This window comes from Thamnophis sirtalis, unplaced genomic scaffold, assembly GCF_051295495.1.
Source record: "Thamnophis sirtalis isolate CommonGarterSnake01/CBP01778 unplaced genomic scaffold, rThaSir2_p1.2 scaffold_2, whole genome shotgun sequence".
In the NCBI taxonomy this organism is placed as follows: domain Eukaryota; kingdom Metazoa; phylum Chordata; class Lepidosauria; order Squamata; family Natricidae; genus Thamnophis; species Thamnophis sirtalis.
In genome coordinates, this window is record NW_028261382.1 from 131515686 (window position 1) to 131541396 (window position 25711).

The window sequence follows — 25711 nt, forward strand, 5'->3', positions numbered from 1 at the left end:
AAGGCAGATGTGTTAACCATTGAGCTACAGAGCTCGACTCCTTATCAGCCAGCCAGGGTGAGAGGTATATATTTAGAGTCACAACCCCTGGTATGCCCAAATATGGGAGGAAGGTCACACTTCCACTCTCTGTCTTCGGCTCGTCACAAGAGACCATCCAGACAGAAACCCAATATTTTTTACTGTTGCCTTTTTGTTACATTTATTATATTTATGCTGATAAATAAATAAAGGGAGACTAGTATAGATCTATTTCAAGCTATTTAGCTCTCATCAGCTAGCCACACCCTTACTGGGATTCGAACCTGTGCTCTATTGCCTCTAAGGCAGATGTGTTAACCATTGAGCTACAGAGCTCGACTCCTTATCAGCTATATATATACCATATTTTCACGACCATAAGGCGCACCGGATTATAAGCCGCAGTATCAGTTAACGTTAATTTTTCAAACTTTTTTCATATATAAAGCGCACCGGGTTATAAGCCGCACATTTTTTTTTGCAACATTTCCCCCCCCTGCCTGCATTCCGTTTCCTAGCCTGCCTGGCCACTCGTTCATTTCATTTCCCCCCCCTGCCTGCATTCCGTTTCCTAGCCTGCCTGGCCACTCGTTCATTCCGTTTCCCCCCCTGCCTGCATTCCGTTTCCTAGCCTGCCTGGCCACTCGTTCATTCCATTTCCCCCCCTGCCTGCATTCCGTTTCCTAGCCTGCCTGGCCACTCCTTCATTCCGTTTCCCCCCCTGCCTGCATTCCGTTTCCTAGCCTGCCTGGCCACTCCTTCATTCCGTTCCCCCCCCTGCCTGCATTCCGTTTCCTAGCCTGCCTGGCCACTCATTCATTCCGTTTCCCCCCCTGCCTGCATTCCGTTTCCTAGCCTGCCTGGCCACTCCTTCATTCCGTTTCCCCCCCTGCCTGCATTCCGTTTCCTAGCCTGCCTGGCCACTCCTTCATTCCGTTTCCCCCCCTGCCTGCATTCCTTTTCCTAGCCTGCCTGGCCACTCGTTCATTTCGTTTCCCCCCCTGCCTGCATTCCGTTTCCTAGCCTGCCTGGCCACTCGTTCATTCCGTTTCCTAGCCTGCCTGCCTGTAAGATAATAAATGACAGTAAAAATATAAAGCATAATTATTCTTTTTCTTTGCCATTGTTATATTATTATTATTATTCCATTTGGAAGGTTATAAGGTATAGTTTAAAATGCTTTGATATCCCCATTCCCTCCCCACTCCAGGGGAAGGATACTATGAAATCCCCAAATCCTCCCCACTCCAGGGGTAGGATACTGCAAAATCCCCAATTCCTCCCCACTCCAGGGGAAGGATACTATGAAATCCACATTCCCTCCCCACTCCAGGGGAAGGATACTATGAAATCCACATTTCCTCCCCACTCCAGGGGTAGGATACTGCAAAATCCCCAATTCCTCCCCATTCCAGGGGAAGGATACTATGAAATCCCCAAATCCTCCCCACTCCAGGGGAAGGATACTATGAAATCCCCAAATCCTCCCCACTCCAGGGGAAGGATACTATGAAATCCCCATTTCCTCCCCACTCCAGGGGAAGGATACTATGAAATCCCCATTCCCTCCCCACTCCAGGGGAAGGATACCAAGGGACGTGTGCATGCTTCAAGTTTGAGCGTAAGTAAAATCGGGAAGGAGAGACCCAAGGGACGTGTGCGTGCTTCAAGTTTGAGCATAAGTAAAATCGGGAGGGAGAGACCCAAGGGACGTGTGCGTGCTTCAAGTTTGAGCGTAAGTAAAATCGGGAGGGAGAGACCCAAGGGACATGTGTGTGCCTGCTCGCGGTCATTCGCTTGCGAGCTTCAAGTTTGAGCGTAAAATCGGGAGGGAGAGATTTTCGATCTTTTTCCATATATAAAGCGCACCGGGTTATAAGCCGCACTGCCGGTTTTTTATCAAATTTTAGGATTTTCAGTGCGGCTTATAGTCGTGAAAATACGGTATATTCTGAGGTTTTCGCGGGTGTTAGTATGTAGGTCTTTGGTTATTCGGGTTTTCTCCCGCATAAAATTGGAGGTGTCTTGGCAACGTTTCGACGAAGTCTCATTCGTCATCTTCAGGCTTCGTGCTTCCAGGAGCAATTTTTTTTTTTTTTTGCTCCTGGAAGCACGAAGCCTGAAGATGACGAATGAGACTTCGTAGAAACGTCGCCAAGACACCTCCAATTTTACGCGGGAGAAAACCCGAATAACCAAAGACATATATATATATATGTACATTTTCATGAGTGTAGGTATGCTGGTGGTGTTGTATTCGAGTCTTTTCCCATGTAAGATTGAGACTGTCTTGGCAATGTTTCGGCGAGGTCTCACTCACCATCTTCAGGCTGGGTTTTGGGCTTAAAGCGTGGTCGGAGCTGCTATCTTTCTATACATCTTGGTGGGTGGGTGTGGAGTGCTAGCTTTGTTTCAGTAAATGGAATGATTGGTTGTGTGGTTGTATCATGATTGATAGATTGGTGCTGATTGGTGCTGGCAGTGTGTCTGTTGTTGTTTTGTGTTGTAACGGCCTGGGTGGTGGGTGGGGCTCGTTTGTTGACTAGGGCTGGTTTCCAGATGTCTGGTAGGTGGGAGATATCGTCACGTTTATTCATGTTGTAGGGGTGTTTCTCTATTTTGATAGCTTTTGGAAGCTGGGATGGTAGAGGACAGGAAGGCCTGGAGGAATGTTGTCCATGGGGTCGCGATGGGTCGAACATGACTTCACAACTAATAACAATCAACAATTTTGTTCCTGGACAAATCTACAAAGAGATTACAAAGTTAATGGGATTCTTTTCTCATTTCATCCCATTTTGCTTTGGAAATCATCTAATTTCCAAATCTCCATAATAACTGAGCTGAGGGTTAGACCAAGAACTTTTAGCAGTTATATCACCAACCCTAGTTAATTTCCTCTTTTTTTATTAGGAACAGGTAGCCTGTTGACCATTCCTTACAAAATGACCAGGCAGGGAAAGTACAAAGTGAAAGAGATACCTATAATGGGGGATAGCGATAGTTTCATCATATCATATGCCCAAGCATCATTTTGTTTAAAAAAATGTAAAGCCATCCTGACAATCAGATATAAGCCTTTTTCACATAGAGAAGAAAACTTCTTTATAACAGAACAGATTTTCTTTGATTAATTTATTAGATATTTTATTAGCTGCAAAATTTACTGCAATACAGATGGCTGCTACAATACTTCTTCCCAAGATCTAGTATGCATATAATAGTCTATTTGCACAGTCTACCCAAAACAGAAGCACTCATTGTGTGAAATAATCTGTTTAAATTATTTAAAAATATTTTTAAAGATAATTATAGTTTTTGTTTGCCAAAGAACAAATATGATTACCAACTGGTTTCCAAATGAGAGTATGATTCATCAATAAAGCTAAAAATGAGTAAATACAATTCAGCTCACATTAAACTGTGTGTAGCTGAATATAACATTTCATGGAAAGAGAAATGGCTTCTTTGGGGATAGTAAAGCAGTAATACTGTATTTTCTGGCTTAGGAGTAAGTCCTCATGACCTCTATCAGATTAACTTTTCACTAAACTTGTAGGGGCTTGTATAGTAGGCTAACTTTCATGTGAACCGCTCTTTATATTTGATATTGTATTAAGTAAAATAGTCAGGCTCTACAGCACAAATATTTTGACTTGAATGAGTTAATGTTCTCATAGCTTTTCTAACCCGTTGTCTTTTTCTTAAACAGGTACACGACTCTTGGTAAACTTTCTCTGCTTTCAAAGACAAACATAACTAATAATTTCTGCAAAGGTCTTGAGCCCTTGGAACATCTGTTTTCAGTTTACTATAAAAACCAAGTCTCTGATCTCATGTGTTGAACTACTGTATGTTTGCCACTGTCTATTTCCTGTGAAAAAATACACTGAACAATAATAGCTTTTGTTCCTAACCTTCCAGCCACAAAAGCAGCTGAACAAATATCTTTCCTGCTTTCATTTGGAATAATTTATGCCATGTATGTGTTTGCCCAGGGTCATTTGGCTTATTGGATGTTTCATCATTTAAAAATCAAATCTTCGGACTAAGAACTTCTGAAACCTTCAGTGTAATAGGTTCCTCATGCTAATAGCCAGTCTATTAATATAAGTTCTTTCTAAGTACTACTTCCCATTATATTTAACAATGAATTAGCATTAAAGAGAAAGTGCAATGCTCATTACAATGGTAACAATTATATGTGTGAAAGGCTGTATATATTGCTACACACGACACCCCCTCCTTCTGGTTATAGTTTCCATGAAAATTCCTTCTCTTTTCTATGCTTATTTATGTAAACAATTTTGTCTGCTCAAAGCAGTAAGAAAATTTGCACAAGAATGCTTTAAATTTTACATAAGCTTCAAAGGGAAAATTATTTTTATGTGTTTTTAATATATTAAAAATAGAAATGCATACCCTTTTTAAAAAAATATCTACAAATCATCATTTAATAAAAACTGATATAAAATCATTATTATAAGATGTATCCATATATTTTTGTTAGAAATAAATTACACTGAGTTCATTGAACTTACTCCCAGGAAAGTCCATTTGGAATTTCAGCTTTTTATAGGCCAGACTAATAGACCAGAGAAATTAATGGCACTGTATGCATTTGAAGACCACACCATTACATGCAAATAAATAATTTAACAGCTCAATCTAATACAGGCTCATTAATTTAGTGTGTTGACCTAGTGTGTCTGGCAAAGGTGGGGGACTAATAATAAGGATTTTCCCCCTCTTCCTTTATCTTTCTGACGGTGACTTAATTCAATGCATTTGAACCAGATGTGCATAACCTGAAACCTCAGATATGAATTCATTGTTCAAAAACTTGTTCACCCAAGCACAATGGGTTAGTTACCATGTTGTCAAAAGGGAGTATTATTAAATTCATAACTGGAGTATAGCAATACTTAATTTTATATATAGTGGCTTCAACTAAGTGATTGAAGCTCTGCCCATTTTTTATAAGCATCACACACAAGATGCACATAAAAAACAGATGGAACATCAATTGCACCGTCATAGCCATCATATCAACCTTTTTGATTGCACCCTGCAGACATCCTTGTATGGTATGCAGCACAGAAAATATGGTGCAGACTGGATTTAGACAAAGTCTTAGTTCCATGGCAAATATAAGGCATTCTTGCATTTTCTGTACTGTAATATTGCATTACGTACATTCATCACTAGATAATAAAAATAGTCCTGATTTGTTCTTATCACATTAATCTTAGAGATTAAGAATGAGTTTTGTTTCACAAATATTTTCATCAAAATAGAAGGCCGCTGAAATTATAAAACCAAAACTTTGATTTACCTATGTGGTATCACTCAAAATCAATGGATTTTATTTGTTTCTTTGTTTTTGTATTGTTTCAAAGAGTGAAGACGAAAATACCAGATATTTGTTGTCAAAAAGAAGGATTTAGCATTACTCCGTCGTTCTCTTCTTTGGATGGAAAAAGCCACAAGTCTTTATGGTTTGGTTTTTGGAAACTAGAGAGCAATATTGCACTAAAAACATAATATAATGGTTGCAAACAAAAATAAAGAATGCTTATAATTTAAAGAAGCAAAGAAAAGGGAGAACATTTTTTGGTGGAAAGCAACATTTTTTTCTTTTACCATTGCACATGAAATGATAGGGATGAACCTGAAGAAAGTTGAGAGGAACATTTCTATAAAAACCATAGTGATACCTTAAAGATTGAAATGTAAATTAACATTATAATTGCTATGTCCAAGAAAAAAAAGGATGAAAAGAAAGTTAGAAATATGAGAAAATTTTAAAAATGGAAATGCTATAGACTGTGTTCTACTATATAACTGTTAAAGCATTTAAATATGTATGTGGTTTGCTTATGGAGTGGGCATGAAATCTTAAGATGTGAAGATTGCATCAGTGCTTGATTATATGGTTATTATTGCTTCGTACAAAGGGAGAGATATCGAAGCCAACTGCAACGACGACAGGGGGTTAGTTTGTTCAATGTATTTGGAAGATTTTGATTGAAAGGAAATGAGAGGTTACACTGATAAAGTGCCGTGTGGTTTTATACCAGGCAGGGGATGTGCAGGCCAGATTTTTGCTCCTTAGCATAGCAATGGGAAAACTATACTATGAGAAACATTATTGCATGTTTATTGATTTATAGAAAGCATATGAAGAAGTGGGTAGGGTTGAATTATGGAATATTTTGCATAAATACGGGCTTGAAGGTTGATTGCTGATTGTGGTAACAGGAGAATGTGATGGAAGTAGAGCATGTGCGAGAATAAATGGAATGCTTAGCAAATGGTTCAGTACTGAGCAGGAAATAAGACAAAACCACATTATGTTCTTTTGTTATTTAATGTATTTATGGGTAATTGTATAAGGAATGTTTGTGGTGACATTGGAGTTAACTTGGTTGGGGATATAAACCTCTGTATGTTTCTTTATGCTGATGTACTGATAGCTAAGAGCCTAAGAAATCTCCAGCAGATGATGTAAAAAAGAGTATAGATCAGAAAATTAATATATTCAAGACTAAGATAGATGTGTTTGGATTGAGGAATGAATATATATATATATATATATATATATATATATATATATATATATATATATATATATATATATATATATATATATATATATATATATATATATATATATATATATATATATATATATATATATATATATATTCTGAGGTTTTCGCGGGTGTTAGTATGTAGGTCTCTAGTTGTTCGGGTTTTCTCCCGCGTAGAATTGGATATGTCTTTGCGACGTTTCGACGAAGTCACATTCGTCATCTTCAGGCTGCTGCTGACTACTTCAGGTTTGGTGTTTCCAGGAGTAGTGTGGGATCTTGGCTGTTTGTCCCTTATAACTGCTGGTAGGGGATTAAATTTTAACTGCCAGTAGGGGATTAAGTTTTAACTGCCAGTAGGGGATTAAAACTGATTGAATGGGGGCTTGGGTGTGTCTTGATTAGGTGGAAGTGTGTCAATATTTGGTGGAAGGGTGTTCTGTTCTGATTGTTTGGGAGGTTGTGTTTCCTGTGAGGGTAGGAGGGGTTTTGAAGAGGCTGATTGTGCTTTAGCAGTTTGGCTTCTGGTTCTGGGTCGTGCCTCCTCATCAGTTTGTGTTTTTGGTTGTTTTCTTTGTGGATGTTTTTTGGTAGTATTCTGTGTGGCTATTGTGAGTGTGGGCCTGGTCTCATTCTTCATGTTTGGGATTCGTTTGTTAATGAGGGCGGGTTTCCAAAGGGCTGGCAGGCGGGAGGTGTCGTCACGCCTGTTCATGCTATGTGGGTGTTTTTCTATTTCGATTGCTTCCCTGATTATACGGTTGTTGAAGTGTTCGGCCTTGGCGATGGTTCTTGTCTTATTGAAGTCAATTTTATGTCCTGTGGCTTTGAGGTGTTGGACCAGGGAAGAAGTTGGTTCTTCTTTTTTGATTGCATTTTTGTGTTCTTCAATGCGTGCACTTATTCTTCTGTTGGTCTGTCCGATGTATGTGGCGGGGCAAGTAGTGCATGGGATTTCATATACTCCTTGATTTTCTAATTCAATTTTGTCTTTGGGGTTTCTTAGGATGGTGGATATTTTCCGGTCTGTGCAGAATGCTGTCTTGATGTTGTGTTTGCGGAGGATTTTGCTGATTTTGTCTGTGGTGCCTTTTATGTATGGGAGGAGGGCTTTTCCATTTTCTTGTTCTCTGTCCTGGACTTTAGTGGGGGTTTCTTTTTGGATTAGGTTGGTGATCTTATTTCTTTGGAATCCATTGGATGTCAGTACGTTGGTGAGAGTGTGTAGTTCGGTTTTTAGGTGTTGTTCATCAGCTAGGCGTTTTGTTCTGGAGATGAGTGTCTTGGCTACGGAATTGATCTGGGCTGGGTGGTGGTGTGAGAGTGCGTGCAGATAGCGGTTAGTGTGTGTTTTCTTCTGGTAGATGGTGTGTCCTAGGGAGCCGTTAGATTTCCTGTAGACTAAGACGTCCAGGAAGGGGAGTTGGTTGTTTATTTCAGTTTCCATGGTGAACTGTATTTTGGGGTGTAGGCTGTTGAGGTGTGTAAGGAAGATGTCCAGTTGTTCTTTCCCATGTGGCCAGATTATGAAAGTGTCGTCTACATATCTGAGCCAGAGTTTAGGTTTGTGATCAGATTTTTCCAGGGCTTGGGTTTCAAAGTTTTCCATGTAGAGATTGGCAATGACAGGTGAGAGGGGTGATCCCATGGGTGCTCCTTCCATCTGTTTGTATCTTTGTCCATTGTGAATGAAGTATGTGTTAGATAGGCAGTGGTTGGTTAGATCCAGGATGTGTTTGGGGGGGTTGTATTTGTTTTGGATAGCTGTTAAGGCTTCTTTGATTGGTACTTGGGTGAAGAGTGATACGACATCAAAACTCACGAGTAGGTCACTGGGCTGTAAGTTTTGTTTCTGTATGATTTCTATGAAGTGGAAAGAGTTTTTTACATGTGAGGTGATGGAATCTGCATAGGGCTGTAGTTGTTTGGCAAGAAATTTGGCTAGATTTTGTAAAGGTGAGCCTATGGAGCTGACTATTGGTCTAAGTGGAGTTCCTTCTTTGTGTATCTTGGGTAGACCATAGAGCTTGGGACATCTGGATGATTTTTCTCTGGGAATGATTCTTTGTTGGATCTCTTCACTGATGGGGGAGGCTTTTATTTTGGTTCTAGTGGTTTTTTCCAGGTAGGTGGTGGGGTCCGTGTTTAGGGGTTTGTATGTGGAGTCTTGGAGTAGGTTGGTTAATTTGGTTTGGTAGTCAGAAGTGTTCATAACCACCGTGGCATTGCCCTTGTCTGCTGGTAAGATTATTATGCTGGTGTCTTCTTTCAGATTATGTAGTGCTGTCTGTTCTTCTTTGGGTAAGTTGCTTTTGGGTGGCTTGCTGGTGCAGAGGATGTTGGTGATTTCGGATCTGATTCTGTTAGCGTCGTCAGGGTTGATTTTGGTCAGGCTGGTTTCAACTCTGCATATGATGGTTTCAGTGGGGATGTATTTGGGGGCGACTGCAAAGTTGAATCCTTTTGAAAGGACATTGGTTTCGGCTTTGGTGAGGATCCTATCTGAGATGTTATGCACTGTTTGTTTCATGTGTGGTTGTGTGTGCGGGGGGGTTGGTTTCTGGCGTTCTTTTAGTCTTTGGAGTTTGTTGGTGTGTGTTTGTGTCTTGGGGGTGGTCTTTGTTTCAGCTCTCCAGGTGGTGAGTTGTTTCGATTTGTCCCAAAGTGTGGGGTGGATCTGGTTGCTGAGTTTGAGGTGGAGAGTGAGGAGATCTTTATTGATTCGGTCTAGGAGGAATCTTTTCCTGTGAAGTTCATTTCTGATTAGGGCCAATTCTGTTCTTTTCAGGATGCGTTTGGTGGCTGCAGAGTTGCAGTGGGCTTTCAATTGGAATTGTGTGGGGATTAGGTTTTCATCCCGGCAGTTGCGTAGGAATGTGAGGTCACATAGAATGGAAGCTCTTTGGACTTCACGTTTTTCATAGGTCCTGGTCAGATGGTGGGTTTCCTCCCCGTAGAGGTTCGATATTTGTTTTCTGAGGTTTTCGCGGGTGTTAGTATGTAGGTCTCTAGTTGTTCGGGTTTTCTCCCGCGTAGAATTGGATATGTCTTTGCGACGTTTCGACGAAGTCACATTCGTCATCTTCAGGCTGCTGCTGACTACTTCAGGTTTGGTGTTTCCAGGAGTAGTGTGGGATCTTGGCTGTTTGTCCCTTATAACTGCTGGTAGGGGATTAAATTTTAACTGCCAGTAGGGGATTAAGTTTTAACTGCCAGTAGGGCAGTTTCTTGCCAAACAACTACAGCCCTATGCAGATTCCATCACCTCACATGTAAAAAACTCTTTCCACTTCATAGAAATCATACAGAAACAAAACTTACAGCCCAGTGACCTACTCGTGAGTTTTGATGTCGTATCACTCTTCACCCAAGTACCAATCAAAGAAGCCTTAACAGCTATCCAAAACAAATACAACCCCCCCAAACACATCCTGGATCTAACCAACCACTGCCTATCTAACACATACTTCATTCACAATGGACAAAGATACAAACAGATGGAAGGAGCACCCATGGGATCACCCCTCTCACCTGTCATTGCCAATCTCTACATGGAAAACTTTGAAACCCAAGCCCTGGAAAAATCTGATCACAAACCTAAACTCTGGCTCAGATATGTAGACGACACTTTCATAATCTGGCCACATGGGAAAGAACAACTGGACATCTTCCTTACACACCTCAACAGCCTACACCCCAAAATACAGTTCACCATGGAAACTGAAATAAACAACCAACTCCCCTTCCTGGACGTCTTAGTCTACAGGAAATCTAACGGCTCCCTAGGACACACCATCTACCAGAAGAAAACACACACTAACCGCTATCTGCACGCACTCTCACACCACCACCCAGCCCAGATCAATTCCGTAGCCAAGACACTCATCTCCAGAACAAAACGCCTAGCTGATGAACAACACCTAAAAACCGAACTACACACTCTCACCAACGTACTGACATCCAATGGATTCCAAAGAAATAAGATCACCAACCTAATCCAAAAAGAAACCCCCACTAAAGTCCAGGACAGAGAACAAGAAAATGGAAAAGCCCTCCTCCCATACATAAAAGGCACCACAGACAAAATCAGCAAAATCCTCCGCAAACACAACATCAAGACAGCATTCTGCACAGACCGGAAAATATCCACCATCCTAAGAAACCCCAAAGACAAAATTGAATTAGAAAATCAAGGAGTATATGAAATCCCATGCACTACTTGCCCCGCCACATACATCGGACAGACCAACAGAAGAATAAGTGCACGCATTGAAGAACACAAAAATGCAATCAAAAAAGAAGAACCAACTTCTTCCCTGGTCCAACACCTCAAAGCCACAGGACATAAAATTGACTTCAATAAGACAAGAACCATCGCCAAGGCCGAACACTTCAACAACCGTATAATCAGGGAAGCAATCGAAATAGAAAAACACCCACATAGCATGAACAGGCGTGACGACACCTCCCGCCTGCCAGCCCTTTGGAAACCCGCCCTCATTAACAAACGAATCCCAAACATGAAGAATGAGACCAGGCCCACACTCACAATAGCCACACAGAATACTACCAAAAAACATCCACAAAGAAAACAACCAAAAACACAAACTGATGAGGAGGCACGACCCAGAACCAGAAGCCAAACTGCTAAAGCACAATCAGCCTCTTCAAAACCCCTCCTACCCTCACAGGAAACACAACCTCCCAAACAATCAGAACAGAACACCCTTCCACCAAATATTGACACACTTCCACCTAATCAAGACACACCCAAGCCCCCATTCAATCAGTTTTAATCCCCTACTGGCAGTTAAAACTTAATCCCCTACTGGCAGTTAAAATTTAATCCCCTACCAGCAGTTATAAGGGACAAACAGCCAAGATCCCACACTACTCCTGGAAACACCAAACCTGAAGTAGTCAGCAGCAGCCTGAAGATGACGAATGTGACTTCGTCGAAACGTCGCAAAGACATATCCAATTCTACGCGGGAGAAAACCCGAACAACTAGAGACATATATATATATATATATATATATATATATATATATATATATATATATATATATATATATATATATATATATATATATATATATATATATATATATAAGATTTTTACAACCCCTGGTAAGCCCCAATTATGGGAGGAAGCTAACTGCTTCCATCATCTGTCCTTCGGCTCGTCACAAGAGTCCATCATGACAGAAACCCAATATTTTTACTGTTGCCTTTGTTATATTTGTGGTTTTTTTTGTGTGTGTGTTTTTTATAGCCCAGGTTCAAATCCCAGTAAGGGTGTGGCTAGCTGATGAGAGCTAAATAGCTTGAAATAGATCTATACTAGTCTCCCTTTATTTATTTATCAGCACAAATAAAAAAATAACACACACACACACACACACACACACACACACATATATGTATGTATGTATGTATGTATATGTGTATGTATGTATGTATGTATGTATGTATGTATGTATATACCTCTAAACAAACACAACTATCTTAGCCTTTGATATATTGATACACACAAACACATGCACATACAGTGTGCATTTGAGCAGTGTCTCTGTCTGTTTATCCATCGATCAATCGATCGATCGATCGATCGATCCATCCATCCATCCATCCATCCATCTATCCATCCATCCATCCATCCATCCATCCATCCATCCATCCATCCATCCATCTATCTATCGTATATCTACTTATATATCTATAACTCATCTTTGTCTATATCTAACCTACCTTAATTTTATATAAATCAAGGCAGTGAACATACAGTATCTAAATATAATATTGAAATATGTGGCAGTCATTACCAAAAAATACCTATCCTGTTTCCCGAATCGGACTTTTGAGCACATGTGCTAAAATAAGCCCTTCCCCAAAAATATTGCAACACAGCAGCAGCCATAAGGTGACGACGCTCTCTGCCTCCTGCACCTCAAAAATAATAAGAGCTCCCTGAAAAGAAGACCAAGCGCTTATTTCAGGGGTCAAAAGAAAATAAGATCCTGTCTTATTTTCGGGCAAACACGATAGTATGCTACAGTTTACAATTCCCAAAGTAGGCAATGTACAATAAAGGTATGGACTAAGCCAAGATAATAAAAAAATTCTCACTGTTAGCAAGTTCTTTCTTAGTTCTAGATTGCTTCTCTCCTTGATTAGTTTCCACCCATTGTTTCTTGTGTTGCTTTCTGGTGCTTTGGAAAATAGGTTGGCCTCCTTTCTAGGCTGGTGTCTTAACCATTAGATGAAACTGATTCTATTATTAATATAATTCTTAATAAAAAATAACTAGGAAAAACCTAAATTGAAGGAGCAATCTGTCCATAATGTCCACATATCATAAATAGGCAATTTGCAGAGGTTGTGATACTGGTATCTTATATGGTCATCCTTGATTATGTATTATTAAAGGTCAATAAGTACACAATCTGTTTCCAAGGCAGGCATCTGTTCTGAAAGTATTATCACTCCTTGAGCAGGTAATGATATTTCTTCAGTTAGTATCTCATCATTTGTAAGTGAAAACTGGAAGCTAATATAGGCAGTCTGTACTGAAATTACATAGATTTCATTCAAGCTAAAAATTAAATAAGGCTGCATATGCTTTGTATATGGTGAACAATAGGGACAAGGTTTCGTGGCACGACAAAACCGCGCTCGTCAAAATAGCGGTGATAAAATCGCATCGCTAAAGCCGCGACGTCATCACCCCGCGTCATCACCGCTGCGACAACAGCGCGGCGACAGAAGGGCGCTTTAAAACAGCGCGGCGGCAGAAAGCGGATTTAAATTAAGGTAAGGGTTAGGATTAGGTTTAGGGGTTTGTTTTAGGGTTAGGTTTAGGTTTAGGGTTAGGTTTAGGGTTAGGTTTAGGATGCTGAGTGCTTGGGAATGCGCAGATTTGCCCTCCGCGATTATGTCATCGCAGTAGGGTTGCGTTTTTCCTTAGCGCTTCGAACGGCGCGAATTAGTCTTTGCGCTTATGTCTCCGCGGATAAGGGCTTCGCGGATTTGTGGTGGAACCCAAGGTTTAATCAAAGAGCAGGTGAATTTTCTAGCCAAGAAGGCTCTAAAATGTTACTAAACTGAAAACATGCAATACCTACTTTTCCATTCCCAGCATCATTAATTGCCCAGGAAGCATATATAATCTTGAATTCCCTGCCTCCTTTGCATCAATATATTGTGTAACGTATATTCAGAAATGCCCATACTTAAGTTTTTTTTAATTAATGGTATTAGAAGGACTGTTAGCAGAAGCAAGCATAACATTTGGGAAATTGCCACAATGGTCATCCCAAATAAATTTGAATTTAGGCTTCAAAAGGTGCAGAAAGCAATTATTTTCACTATAATTTATTCAACAATTTTTAAAAAAATGTATCTGCAAAGTCCCAAAAAAGGAATAAAGGGATTTTGTTGTTTGGGGGGCGGGGGAGAAGTGTGCCTATTGAGAAGAATCTATGTTTACTGCAAAAAGTGAAAATAGCTATGTACAAGAGTGTCTTTCTGACCACTTTGTTATAAGGAAATGGGAACTAGAAAAGTCAGGAGAAATATAAAAGTAAGTGGAAAGCAGTGGGTTACTTAGGAATGGTGAGTGTTAAAAACAAGAATAGATAAGGTCAAGGATGAATGGATGCTGAATGAATGTGAAGTGAATACAGAAGTGAACAGATACTATGAAAAAGGTTACTGAGATAATGTGGTCAGAGTGAATGAATATTGTATGGATTGAAGTGCTACATAAATATATAAAGAAACAGAGAATGTTTTGAGAACAAAGGGAAGATTGAGAAATTCATAATTGGAGAGAACAGATGAGATCTCCAAAATGAGAGAAGTAAAAAGTTTAAAGAAAAGGCTCAAGAGATGTACATACTTTATGGAAGCAAGAAGAGCTTGCAAGGTTGGAACGATATGAAGAAATATAGTCCATAATTTTAACTTGTTTTTCCTTTTATCAACCCTGTGATCCCTTTCATCGGGATTGAATGGAGCTGAGTGTTTACTGGTTGGATGCCCTTCCTGACATCTACGTGGAGTTCACAGCAGATATCTTCTCTTAGGGCCCTGATAGAGAAACATCTGTTGCTGTCTAGGATTGAACACTCAACTTTCCAAGTGGGAGGCAAGCATCTTCATCTCTAGACAACTAAGCTGCTCAAAAATTTTATTTGTATTACCTTACCTTAAATTCTTTGGCTTATTAATTCTTGCTCTTTTCTTCCATTTCCTTATTACTTCTTACTCCTGAAGGAAAGAACATGAGGGTAATTAATGCACAAATGAATTATTTATTTGTTTGTTTTGATATCACCCAACCTCCAATGATTTTCTTATGATAAGAAATGCAAGTATGTTTATGTTTATACCAGTTTTGGTACAAAGCACATTAGGTAACTGTAGCAATAACATATGTTATCCATTTACAATAGTCTACAACCCCTGCTTTCTACATAATAATCAAATCAGATTTCTTCCTTTTTTAACTTCAGGACAAGAGTAACTTAGATTTAATTGAAAAATCATGGCTCTTCTCTTTGGATCATCTTAACTTTGGGAGCCCACAGATTTTTGAGGCTCCGTTAATTAACATGGGTAAATATTGCAATTTTATTTTTACTAATGTGACTAGTAAGCTTTTTCTTCAGTAATACATGCAGGCAATGAAGTAATTTACAGCCTCTAGATTCCAAAAATGTATATTAACTTCAAGAAATCTCACCATCTAAACTTACTAAGTTCTAAAAAAAGATATTGTTATTGATTTGATGGATTAATAAAGAAGCCTCAATATTATTTGGTTACATAATTGCATTTGTTCAATATTTTATAATTATATTTGAGCATAATTATTTCCTTCAAAATGCAATCTAGTTCTTCATATTTTATTTTATGGATTTAAATATATTTAAATCCCTAGATTTTTCTAAACTCTTAAAGGGACAAAAAAATTTTTAAAAAATTCTTCATTGTTTTTTATACAACAATTGCATATATATTGAGAATTTATATATTTTAGGTGAGACATGGGACAGTTGAAGAAAAAGTTATCAACATCTACTTTGCTGTGTGGTGGGTTAAATATCTTGTCTTTTTTACTTAATGTGTAAAAATGCATCCAATTAATGTGGATAAAACTAGTTGAAGATAAAAGCTTTAGCTATATGTGGTATAATTTGGAGATTGGTGTCAGCATTCCAAATACATCCAAAATTAAATCAGTGTCCAAGGCAAAGCATTGCTCTAAGTTCCAATTTATTAAGAGAGACATGTTGGCACATCTGTGGAAAATTCGAATCTGAAAGCTTCCTGGGTTTTCTATCCAGTTGAAAGTTCATGAGCTTATCCCCACATCCACAAGTCCATCACATGGTCCAATCTTCCATTGCCACGCTGGCATCTCCACACATGCACTTCTGGTCAGGTGCGGAGGTACCACGACAAAGAATGACTTTGGGTTTCTAGAAAGGAATGTTTTATTTTGACAACAACACATTCACATTCTACTCATTATTATTCCCCCTCCCAATTACCCCACTAATGAAACAGCATAGTAAAATAATAGTGAGTGTGGCAGGCCAAAGATCCTAAAAGGAATATGACTAATATGACTGCAAGCCTGACAATTGGTGAAGAATGGAAAATTTAGTTCATGGTTTGATTCATCTTTGAAAGCCATTCCTTAAGGGTACAGCTGAGATGCAAGATGGTCTAGAGCAGGCCTGTCAAACTGGTGGTTCTCCGCAAAGGCAAAAAAATTGCAATACATCACGTACATCACATGACATGATCGAGTTTGACACCTGTGGTCTAGAAATTCCAGAGGAATGATAGTACCTAAAGTCTTCAGGTAGAATAACTATAATTATTAGAAAATAACTTAGTTTTAGTTTACTTTTTTCTTGTCATTTGTTCAAAAATATTGGTGTATTTTTTTTTGAATATTTTAAACATTGAATCTTTAAATATATATTTTTATTTCTTAAAAAAATAGGGGAGAGGGAGAGGAGAAATATTATGTATTGCTATATTCCATGTCTTTTGGGATCTGAGGCTCACGCTACCTGTGTTATTTAGCCATAGTTCTATGTGCTATTGTGGCTATTGAAAGACTATTTTTGAATTCTAAATAAATATAAGATTTGCTTTCAATTTTTCTGGAAAATAATTGCTTATTGTTGCTGCTATCTCTTATTGCTAAATTCTCTATTTTTAAATTGTGTAGTGTTCATCTGAAAAAAAGATTTTTTAAAAAATATCATTACAATTCAGAGATTAGAGAGATTCATAAAGGTGAAGTAACTATGGCAACCAGAAATGCTGGCAGTTTGCACTGGAAGAAAACTGATTCACTCACTCCACCAGGTTCTATAAAGCCTCACCTGTACATATGTAAGAACACATTATATATAAAGGTGTGGTTGTACACATATAGTAAATTTGACATTGAACTTTATCTTTAATTGGTCTCTAATCATAGACAAAGCAACTACAATTATTCAACTATACTTTAGTTTTCAAAGACCTGTATGCTTATTAGGCTGGCTCAAAAACAAGACATATAGAAACAAGTCATGCATGTATGTTCGTCTCTTTCTGTACATGAACAAGCAAAAATTAAGTCTTTGAGAAAGATTGACAAAGTTATTATGCAGAAGTGGGAAAACTATTTATAACATGGATATCTGAGATTTGGAATTCCAACCTAAGGCATCTTACATGATGTAGTAGTTCAAACTAAGCCCTACCCAATTATATCCTGGTGGGAAAAAGTTAGAGGCAATGTGCTGGCTTCCCAAAGGAAAATCAAGATATAAATCTAACAAACAAGTAATGAGTTCTGCATTGGTACTATACTCCAGGTAACATACTCAAATCCTACACATGCTACTGAAAATCTATAGCTTTTCTCATTTTTAAAAAATAAAATGCAGATTTGTTGTAAGATAAAAGTCTCCTACACTTCCTTTTAAAGTGCAGTCCTGCTCTACGAATCTGAACATTTACACAGACTTCTTCTTAAAAGAAGCCCAATAGGCTGGCTGAATAAAATATATTCGTTATTCCAGTGATATATGCCCAAGATTTTTGTGTTATGTATGTATATGACAGAATGGAATTTTGAATAATGTATCTGAACCCAGGTATATAAAAATAAATAATGGAAAAGTAGCATGAGAAGTTGAGTAGCTTTATAAAAGCAACATTTTTCAAACCATCCTCATGATTTTTGAAAATCCAGTTCTACATCCTTTTACTTACATATTTGCTATTGATGCATATGGGATAACACCATGGTTGCAAACAAGATCATATTCTTTTTCTTACACTTGTCAAAAAGATATATTGAGATGTCCTATTTTAATATTATCATCAACTTCATTAGGTAAATTTTAGCTGTTTTGTTAAAGTATCTAAACTTTTAATTGTTATGGCTTAAGATCTTTTGTGTCTGAAAAGATATGGTTATAAATGTACCCTTAGGATACCTTATACTATTTTGGTTCCAAATGTCAGTTTTCTATACCATATTGAAATACCAAACATATTTTCTACATTCTTGAAATCAGTTTCAGTATTGCAAAACATTCTATGACCAACAGAAGAGAATATGTGTAATTCAGGGTTGAACTGTAGAATTATTGGTGATCTCTGAGTTTGGTTGTTTCTTTGCAGATACAGTGTACGTGTTGTGTATTGAAATGTCAACAAGCAAACAACCAAGCTCAGACAAAACCAATATCTCTGCATTCCATGCCATCCTGCCCCTCTCTAAATAAGACAGAAATATTCAACAATTAACATATAGTGATGGAAACCCAAAAATACACAGATTCTTTCAAAGTTAGAAAGAAGTATATTTGCTCCAACTCATCTATGGAACTAGATACTTCAAATCCAAATATACATGAACAAAATTACAGATAGTCCTTACTAGATGAACAGTTATTTAGCACCCATATGAAGTTATGAATATGAAGACCTTCCAAGAGCCACTTACAACCCATTTTCAAATTTTCAGTGGCCACCCTTCCCCTTACATGACTGCATTTGAGGCATTTGGCAAGCAGTTCATATTCATGGCTTTTGCTAGTTTTCTCTCCTTTGGGGAAAATAGACTCATTTAATGTTTATAGTGGATGCTTAAGAATAGCACTAATGGGACGCGGTGGCTCAGTGGCTAAGGTGCTGAGCTTGTCAATCAGAAAGGTCGGCAGTTCAGTGGTTCGAATCCCTAGCGTCGCACAATGGAGTGAACTCCCGTTACTTGTTCCAGCTTCTGCCAACCCATAAGTTCGAAAGCATGTAAAAAATGCAAGTATAAAAATAGGAATCACCTTTGGTGGGAAAATAACAGTGTTCTGTGCACCTTCAGTGTTTAGTTATGCTGGCCACAGAGACGTCTTTGGACAGCACTGGCTCTTCAGCTTTGAAATGGAGATGAGCACCACCCCCTAGAGTCAGGAACGACTAGCACATATGTGCGAGGGGGACTTTTACATCTACATTTACCTTAAGAATAGCACTATTTGCTTAATTGCACATTTGCTTTATGACAGCTGCAAAAAAACATCATAAAATCCGGCATGGTCATGTGGTGATCTGCTTAATGACTGCCATGATTTTAACTGTAATTCCATGCTCAATTATGGTCATAAGCTGAGGACAACCTACACTGAAGAGCCTTCACAACTAAAGAAAGAAAATTATTTACTCATTGCTTCCCAGGGTTTCCCAAATAGGTGGCTTTTAGGGTAACTCTAAAAAATACCACCCAATATTTTGCACAGCTGAAACCTCTATTGGATCTCAGTCCATTCTGCACAATGAATGAGCAGCTCTATTTACAATGAGACACTGAATTCAATCCAGATGAAATCAGAATATGTAATGAAAAATATTGACTGAACGTTAAATCTAATTTTCATACATTATCGTTGTAATACTTCAACACTGACTTTAAAGGCATTTTCAAGTGAAAATAAGTAACTTAAAGAGGTCAGTCAAGCATGGAAAGATAGAGATTGCAGCTTTTCATTCCCAGCTGATACACATCAATTAATTGGAGTTAGCATTAAGTTCCCATTTAGTAGAATTTGCCATTCTGGGGTTTGAATTAATCCAATTTTGTACCCAAGGTTTAAGCACAGCAGTAAAATGATTTGCAATGAATTTTGGTAGCATTTTTGTCACTTTTACCTGATATGCTCTTTTTTTTACTATATTTCTTCCCAAAAAATTAGGGGAAAAGAGTACAAAAATAAAAGGCCTGGAATCTTGTAAATTGGCATAAATGCATGTCAAAAAAAGATACAAATAGCAGTAAATTTTGGTACTTGGACTGCACTCTATATTAATGAAAATAAATATTAAATTATATTTTATTAGTGCACTCACTTTATTATTTCATATTAGCAATCCAGATGTGAGAAGATAGGCTGCCTACAACATCTGTGCTGTGCTGCTATTGTCCAGTCCTTTAAGCCCCCTCCTTAGTCAGCACATCAATTACTGACTATAAAGACTGAGGGAAGAGGGAGCTACATGTGGTAGTGATGTGAGGAGGGGAAAGAATGTGGGTCATTTGTGAAACAACCTAAAGCAGATAGAATAAGATACTGATTTCCAGCAGTAGGTTTCACAAGGAGTGGTAACTGTAAGAGGAGATAGTAGAAGTGGGTATAGTATAGTGGTATAGTAGAAGTAGGAAGGAGTGGAGTAGCGAACAGTGAGTACTAGCTTTTGAATGCTTTCATGTGTGTTGCCTAAGAGCTTGTGCAGTTGTGTTGGCTCCCTTGGCTCCCAATGACTTAGGTATATGCAAAACAAACAAAAAAGCCCATGACAACATAAAATAATTTTGTTGGGTTGTGATGAATGGTGGGCGGCTGCCTAGTCAAACAAGTTTGGGTGAACCAGTAGTTGTGATCACTGGCTTGGCCCACTTACCCGCCCCTGCATTATCCTTTCCATTTATAACTAACTTTCTGGCTCATTCTCCCCACCTACACTGCCCAGCCGAGTTCCACACCACACCTGCCTGTTTGAAGCTCTGTTTCAGCCCCGATGAGGCTCATGTGTGCTCATAACCAGAGAACCAATTGTTAAGGTAAGTGCAGCCCACCTGCACTTTGGCTGTGATCAAACAAGTTAAATAACCAAACAGGTAATTCAAGCAGGGGAACTTGAGGGAGATACATAAACATAGATCTGTCATAGATATAATCCACTTGTTCCTCTGCTCTTAAACTAACTTGGATTATAGTTTACATTTTAAAAATTAAGAATAAACTGTCTAAATTCAATGTGTTAGAATCTTCACTCCATCCATAAACTGCATTCAATACGCCTGAAAAATGCTTCCAATTACAGTGCTATCAAACTAAAGTTTGGCACATAAGAACTAGGCCAGTTTCCTTCATTATTCCAACTCCTGCTCATCAGCAAGCATGCCTTTGTTTCAACTCTAACATATTGTTTGTGAAATGTGCAAATGTGTTTGGATATCCTTTCCTGCCTTGAGGTTTTTTTTTGGAGGGGGGGGGAATCAGCATGAAATAAAAACATACATAGACTAAAGAGGCACTGTTCTCATTGGGGAATATTTTAACTCCAAGCTTTGTTAATTTGCTCTCTTCTATACATTCACTGTATGCAGTGAGGGATAAAGGGAGACAGACCACACATCCTCACACTGGCATACACTCATTCGTGCATATGCATGCTTGACTAGGACAAGCACAGAGGCTCCTTTCATGAACTCTGCCACATGCATGGATACTGCAAGGCATTGCCCAAAGGAATGTCGAAATCTGGAACATTTGTAATCTTATTCTCCCATCCATGCATTCAAATAATGCATGGAGAGAATGATCTGAATGAGACTGAAGTCCCTGCAGTTTTCTTTGCAAGATTTTTGTGGTTTGTCAATGCCAGCTTCCTAGGTATGAGAGAAAGTGACTGGTCGAACATCACCCAGCTGCTTTGTGCTTAAGGTGTGATTAGAACCCTTGGCCTCCCAGTTTCTAGTCTGATGCCTAAACCACTGCACTAAACTGGCATGGTGTGACATAAATAACACTGTACTGTCAGTAAGGACTGGCAAGCAGGAGAAAGACTGATACAAAACTTTTTTTACAGAATTGTGTAGATGTGATGAGAATTCATAATAACATTAATCAATTCAAATAAACATTTATGGTTTGCATTACATTACATATCAAGATATACCAAGGTATACCCTCTGAGTGATATCACATTTGTGTGCTTGAATTTCTAAGCACAATCCAACTAGTAATTTATCTAGCATGTCTTACATTGTCCTTTCTATATTTTGGTTTGCCTTCATAATTCATGATAAAGAAATGGAAGACTTGAACTAAAGTGACACTTTGTATCATAATGAGAGCTTACCAGAAAAGGGAATTGATAATGCTTTAAAGTAGTTATAATGCATGCAATAACACATACTAGTCTTAGTGCCTGGGGCACATCGCATACCAGATTTTTTTTAAAAAAAAAATTTCCTGCATTTAGTGGAAAAGTTATAGTTTTCACTTAGAATATGATAAAGTGTCTAAAGTTTAGAGTGGGCTTGTGTGTGAATGTTTCTCCTCTAAAGTGACAAAAAACTGTGTAGTTAGTTATCAGTTAATCTAGTTAGAGGGAAATAAGGTGGTGTCACTGTGGTTTCTCCTATTTTTCCCTATAAGTATATTCCTGTGACTAGATTAGATTGAGTGGTCTAAAATCACTACCACAATTTCAATAATAATAGAAAGATAATCTAACCCAAATTAATATTTGTGTCTGTCATCCTGTCCAGTTAAAACTATTATAAATAAGAACATTCTAATTTTAGTGTTTCCTCCTCTTACTGATCAAGTATGATGTTGCTTCTCTTAGCATATTAGTGAATAGAAGACTTTTCTATTTTTACTAATAGGGATACCACTCTTTATAAGGATAAATCTTATACTAAATTAATAATATATGTTACAGTTGGATGGTCCATTGCTGCAGAGGATAAGCTGCCTTTCTGTATGTCTTTTTTTAAAAGAGCTACTACTCAGAAGCCAGAGATACAAAAGATACTTCTGTAAAGATGGAGGAAACCTGCTTGGTCCACTGGGGTCTCTGTTATCTAAGCTATTACTATGATCTGGCAAAGGAACATAGGAAGAGGCAGTGAACTGAGCAAGGTCAGCAAGAGACTTTGATTTCAGGACCATGGAGAGCAATTCCAAGTTAGGAATGCAGATACGTTACTCCAACACAAATCTGGAGGGAGCAACTCATAGGATTTATAGCTATGCCAGATTAGATTTGCTGGAAACCTCTCTCTCCAAAAGTGCTGTAGTGGCTTTAAAAATGTCAATACTCCCTTTCTTTAAGCACTCCATGAACTATTCTCTTAGATAATGAGGACAGAAGAAATGATAAGGTTTGGAATCTGTTGCTTTCTATAAAGGTCTTTCCTCAGAGCCAGAGGGGAGTAGTGTATCTTGTCCGTTGTGTGATCCTGATGTATAATCTAAGGGGAGTGCTTCAACTCAAAATGAGTAGGCTTTTCTGATATTTCTTCAGGATTGTAATCACTGGGGCTTTGCTTTATGACTAGTCTCAGTCCTTGAACATAACATAACCAAGTGTGGGTGGGGAATTTGGATGTAGTCTGCACATAAAGGCTGGTGGGAAAAGAAAAGAAAAATCCTCTGGTGATTATCCATTTTGCAATTCAATTGCTTACACTTGCCAAATATAAAACAAAATCTGATTCAAAAGATGGAAACTCTTTGCCTTTCAGATCAGACATTGCCATTTTAATGTTTCTATTAGCCATGCAGGCTGTGGATAACAGAAATTGTAATTCAGTGTAGCAACTGGTAAAGAGAGAGCCACAGGAAGACATAGAAACATAGAATAATTGTTAAACTAATGACAGGTCCTGAAAATCCAGCTAAGAGGGAAAAACAAGACCCACGTGATCAACACATGTGTCCTATCAGTCATCAGATACCCTGCCAATATAGTGAGTGGTCAAAAGAGGATATGGAAGCTACTGATGTGAAGTCCTGAAAGGTTTCCACCTGAAGTCCAACACCCAAAGATTACAAACCACCTGGAAAGAGGACGGGTGGGATCTGGTGAGTGTCAAAGCTCCTGTCATGCACTAAACCCTGAGCATTTGGGAGTGTATCAGTAAGATGGCATCCAAAGATGAACTGCTAAGCAGAATATCTGAAGCAGCAGCAAACATGGGAGGAAGATCAAACAGATAAAGTGCCATGCCAAGACAAGACCTTGTATGGAATATACTATCGACAGACTGCTGAGATGACTGACATTCAGAAATTCTATCAGGGGCTGGAAAGGCTTGACTAAAAGACAATACTAGGCCCCAATCATAGCAGCACAGGAACAGACACTAAGCATAGAGCCACAGAAGCAGAGGTCTATCACACTAGACAAGATATGAATTGCAGGCTAGGTAGAGTGGCTTCAGAGATAATCTAACTAATAGTGGCAACATGTGAGATACTGGAAGGAACATCATCTCCTGAGCAGCACAACCAAGTAACTGACATTGTGTACAGGAACATCTGCATAATGTATGGGTAGACCCTCCCAGATCCAGATGGGAGATTTCACAGAAAAAAATAACTGGAGTGAGATCCTTGTTAGATCCAGATGGACAGGCAAGTATGACCAATCTATCATCTACATCATGGTAATAAATAAAGATCAAAAGACAGCAATGTTGATAGATATAGTGGTGCCAATGACAGCTCCATCATATATATGTGTGTGTGTGTGTGTGTGTGTGCGCGCGCACACACACACACACACACATTCACATATTAACAGATATCATATTCAGATATTTAAGATGCATCTAAAATAAAGGAGAGTAATACATTTTTGCAACACAATGCATAAGGCATTCTAATTAATACCCTGCTGGGGTCTTTTAACCAGGTACCTAATAAAACAAATAAATTTCAGTAAAGTAAATAAATTATTTATAGAAATATTTATACAAATAAATAAATAAATAAAGAGAACAGTTGTATAATACATGCATTAAAATATTCTATAATATATATGCCTTAAGATCTGAAATGCTATTTTTAATGCATAGCTGTCGGCAATTCTAGAAGAACACAGCTGCACAGATAGATGGTTCAACCTCTATATGTTGCCCCTGCAAATGCAATAGAGTAGTTCATAAATATGAAGAGTGAACACACCATTATTCAATGTCTCTGAAGAAAATGAAAGCTTCTATTTTCCTTGCATTCATCCATTTTGCAGTATGATTTAATTTAATTTTAATGTAGGTGTTTTTTTCCTTTAGTAAGGGCTTCAGCATACTGAAACAATGGAACCCTAAACTGAGATTCACTAAAATACTTATAATTTATTCTATCTCAATTAAAAATATCAACAGTTCTTAAGTACCTTTATGAAATGTAAGCATAAGATATTCATAGTTAATAATTTCATTTTAAAAGACCATCTAGATATTCTAACATAATGGATTAAACAAAATACAATTCCTATATTAATTAGTCTATAGAACAAGTGCAAACAGAAACCAAAATAAAAATTAAACTCTATTTATTTTAAAATATATCATGTGCACAACAGGACACCTGGAAGTCAAAAGGTCATTATTTTCATGAAAATTACATATTCTATGCAAAAACTGATAGCATTTATTGATGGACAGTGTCATAAAGCCATCACTGTGTTTATAGACATTTAATTGAAGACAGCATAAAACGATAAACTAAGAAACATGCATGGTTGACTCCTCCAATTCAAACCATAAATCATACTGATGTTCAGACAAGTCTCCCAGACACAAATTCTGATGATAGATGAACCATTTAACTTTGATTTTTGAAAGCAATGAGCTTGCTAGCAATACCTCACACGGACTAATACCACATATGGTCATATAAGAACTCATCAAAAATCAATTTTTCTCTTTTGTGGATGCTAAAATTATCTTCTAAATGATCATTATTAAAAGTATGCAGTGTGTAACATCTTTCTAATGTGCATAG

General features: G+C 38.1%; 1 long non-coding RNA gene across 4 annotated transcripts in view; it reads right to left on the reverse strand.

Annotated features, from left to right (window-relative positions):
- Window positions 1-25711, reverse strand: part of LOC106537873 (uncharacterized) — a 191634-nt gene that overhangs the window by 63108 nt on the left and 102815 nt on the right. For all 4 annotated transcript variants that reach the window (XR_015695621.1, XR_015695619.1, XR_015695618.1 and 1 more), the window contains exon 2: window positions 14824-14885. This is a non-coding gene — a long non-coding RNA (uncharacterized LOC106537873). The remainder of the gene's footprint in view (window positions 1-14823; window positions 14886-25711) is intronic.